Genomic DNA, 4,041 nt, shown 5'->3' with positions numbered 1-4,041 from the left:
AATGTTAATAATTCTATCAGTATCTTAAAATTTTGTGTACGTTTCTACTTATTTTCAACAAAACAGATGTTTTTTATTAGTGCTGCCAGCTCTCATAAAGTTGATCCAGATCGTTCCAATGAGATTTGAGCCAGAGCTCGATAAACCAATGGAATGGCCCTATTGTCGATGCGTCGTAGAGAACATTCGATACAAACTGTTCGATACCAAATTAGGTGTCGAATTGCCTTTTTGAAAGTTATAATTTTATGCTTTGGTGATTATTTAGGGAATGGTTTTTTCATCAGAGATTAAGAAACAAACTCTATTTTGTATTTGTATTTGTATTTATTAGGCAATTCATCCCAGCACAACAATTCGACAAAAATTATTTTACAGTGCTAGTCGGTAAAAGGCATAAAATAGGAACAATCTAATCTTGAAACTTAAAGCTAATGACTATGGCTAAGAAAAGGTTACAACAAATAATATATTTAATAAATAGTAAATAGATAAATAAAGGAATGATAGAGTACATTTGCTTAGAAGGAATCAGTATTTTAATTGTCTAGGTTATTATAGAAACTTGCTAATTCTTTATTGAAGAGCAGAGCATTGCTTATAAGCCTAAGTCTAGAAGGGAGCGAGTTCCAAAGACGTATGGAATTAATGAAGAACTGGCGATCAGATATTAGCATACGATGTCTGAAGTGGGTAAGGAGAACAGATCTAGACGACTGGAGAAAATTTAGCCTCCGATACAGATAGTCAGGTTCCTTTATATATATTAATTTATGTAGCGTAGTGAGCGTTTTAAGTTTAATAAGGTTATCGAAAGAAATGTTTAGCAACCTGTAAGCATGTTGAGAGACGTGGTCAAGTCTTTTCAACCCATAGACGTATCTAGCAATGTTGTTATACACAACATTAAGTTTCCTATTACATACATAGTCACAATTGGAGTAAACCTCACAACCATAAAGGAGCGTAGGTATTAAGTACGCTTTTGCTATTAGTAGACGAATATGTAACGGAGTAAAATATTGTGTAAGCCAGAGTGTACGAAGCATCCCATACACTTTTCCCACTGTGCGGAAGATGTGATCTTTCCATGTCAGGGTTTTGTTAAAAACTATACCTAGATTTTTTGCCGTGTCAACGTATTCTATAATAGTGTTGTCTAAAATTAAATTTTCCATTCCACTTTTATCTAGTGACCTTCTATGAATGACTATACATTTCGACTTCTTAGGGTTAAGACATAAGCCGTTCATAGAAGCCCACGTACCAATTTGACACAAATCGTAATTTAAGTTATTAATACATGAACTGGTACGATCACTAGGACAGCACATATACAATTGTACGTCGTCAGCATAAATGTGAATATTACAATACTTGAGAACACCAGGCAAATCGTTTATATACAAAACAAATAACAGGGGACCAAGGATTGAGCCTTGTGGGACTCCTCTTAAAACACTGACGAAGTCAGACTTTCTGCTACCAACACTTACTGCCTGAGTTCGGTCGGCCAAATACGATCTGATTAGGGCTGTTGCACAGTTGGAGAAATTAAATAGGTTGTCCAGCTTCTTGCAGAGAACGGTGTGGTCGACCGAGTCAAACGCTTTTGAATGGTCGAGAAGAGTCAGGAAAGCAGTAAAATTTTTGTCAACTTGTTCTCGAATATCCTCTATCACCGATAGGAGCGCCGTTTTACAGCTACGATTTGACCTGAATCCAGACTGGGAATCTGTGAGAAGGTTATTATTCTGCACATAAGTATTTATCTGGCAGTGCAAAATTCGTTCGACGACCTTGGAAAGGAAAGGCAGAATAGCTATAGGCCTATACTCCTTGTTTTGCTTGGGGATTGGGATTACCTTAGCAACTTTCCAACATTTGGGAAATACACAGGACGTCAGCACAGAGTTAACCAAGTAGGTTAAGTGAGGAAGGATTTTAGGAAGAATTACTTTTCAAAATTTCGGACATATACCATCGAACCCCATAGCATTAGACTTTACTGAAAGAATGGCTTGAACGACATCACAATCATCGACACTAGCAAACTCAAGAGGACCAAAATCAACATTAGCGCGAATACAATAATTATCAGCACATATATTGTCAGTTGAGATTGGCAGATTTACAAAATTTATATTTATCTCATTAATGTCTACATCAGGGAGGACAGAAATATCACATTTGTATTTTCCGATACCAATATGTTTAATCGACTTCCAGGTTTCCTTCGAACTCAAAGCAGCACTAAACTTGTTATTATAAAATCTCTGCTTAGCTGACCTAATGGCTTTGTTTGCAGCGATCTTAGGCGTTTTGAAGCAGTTGTGAGCCTCCAGGGTTTTGTATCTTTTCCATCGTGAGTAAGCAAGGTTACGCTGGTGAATTAAGTGTTTTAGATTGGCACTAAACCAAGGGGTATTATTGTGTGTAGCAGCTTTGAGTTTCACTGGCACATAGTTGTCGAAAAGCCTAATAATATGGTTCTGTAGGAATGATGCCTGATCATCGACCGATGTCAGTGTACGAATCAAGCTCCACTCAACCGACTGCACCGCTGCATTAAGGGAACTGTAATCTATGCTTCTAAAATCACGATATGTAAAGGAACATTGTATGTGTGACGTTTGAAAGTTGTAACTAAGAAATATCAGATCGTGTTTTGAAAAGCAAGATGCCGACAATTGATCGTAGTGGAGCAATTTCAGGGGATCATTCACAAAAAATAAATCCAGCAAAGAAGAATTTGAGTCAGTAAAGTGTGTAGGTGAAGTTAAATTGGTGGGAAAAAGTCCAAGAGACTCCATACTTAGCTTTAGAGTTGAGTCGACGAGAAGGTTGGAGTTGAAATCCCCAGCGATGATTATATTATCATAGCTTATAAGTAGAGGCTCGAGAAATTCAATAAAGCCAGAGAAGTCAACTCCACGATTAGGTCTGTATGCACAGCCGATAAGAAGCCTTTCATTATTTACAGAGAACACGTCTACGAACACATATTCGACAAAATCACTTGGACTAGCACTGCAGCAAAGTTTACAGGATAAACTACTTTTAACATATATAGCAACACCACCACCATGACCACGTCTATCAGCCCTGAAAAGTTGAAATCCATTTAGTTGCACCAAATCATTTTTGTGACATGAAGAAAACCAGGTTTCGGAAATACATATAACATCTATATCAGAACCCTCAGATATGAATCTCAATTCATCCAGCTTTTTATATAGGCTTTGCGCATTAAGATGGATGACTTTGAGCCCTTTAGTACGTTTGTTTAATACGCGCAACAGTGTATGTAAGCAGTCTTTGGAACTAGACAACCTATAGTCTAGGACCATCACTATATATGGGATATAAAGAATGCTCTGCGATGCGCAACAATAAAGACAACATAAGTGATTGTTTCCAAGTATGATAGGGAGATATAAAGACAGAAACGAAGAGACTCAAGAACTTAAGTAATATACCATACATAGAAATTAATTTATTGATCATTATTCGTTGGCGCAGCATCAACTCGAAAGGAACTCGCGCTTTCTTCGCCGGTATTCTCAAGACGCTCTAGAAAATCCAAGCTATGTATTGCTTCAGGGCTGGCGTTGGCTGTTCGTCTGATATGTACCAGACCCTTCTTAGAAAAAACCGCCACTACCTTCCTTTTCTTCTTTAGACGGATCGCTGCCTTGAAGATCGCATAATTTTGCCTAGACAGCGAAGCATTTACATAAATCGGAGCATTTGAATTTATGCCCACATGAACTAATTGCAGACCCTTGATGTTTGGATTGTTTTGGCGCCTAAAGGTGCCTATACTTTTTAGCAATTTGTTTCTGTCTGTCGGCGACTGAAATTTGATTATTACGGCCGGATCTGTCACGCTGTTGTCTATTTTCCGTAGCCGAAAAATGCTCATTATAGGTATTGGTTGCAATCTATTTATAAAATAAAAATATTTTGGTAGCTCCAAAAAGCTTTCTCAACACCCTTTGAAATCTGCAAACGAAAGAGATCATACCAAGATACGGGAAC

Source organism: Eurosta solidaginis, chromosome 5 (assembly GCF_040869045.1).
Source record: "Eurosta solidaginis isolate ZX-2024a chromosome 5, ASM4086904v1, whole genome shotgun sequence".
In the NCBI taxonomy this organism is placed as follows: Eukaryota; Metazoa; Arthropoda; class Insecta; order Diptera; family Tephritidae; genus Eurosta; species Eurosta solidaginis.
This window is presented reverse-complemented; position numbering follows the sequence as displayed.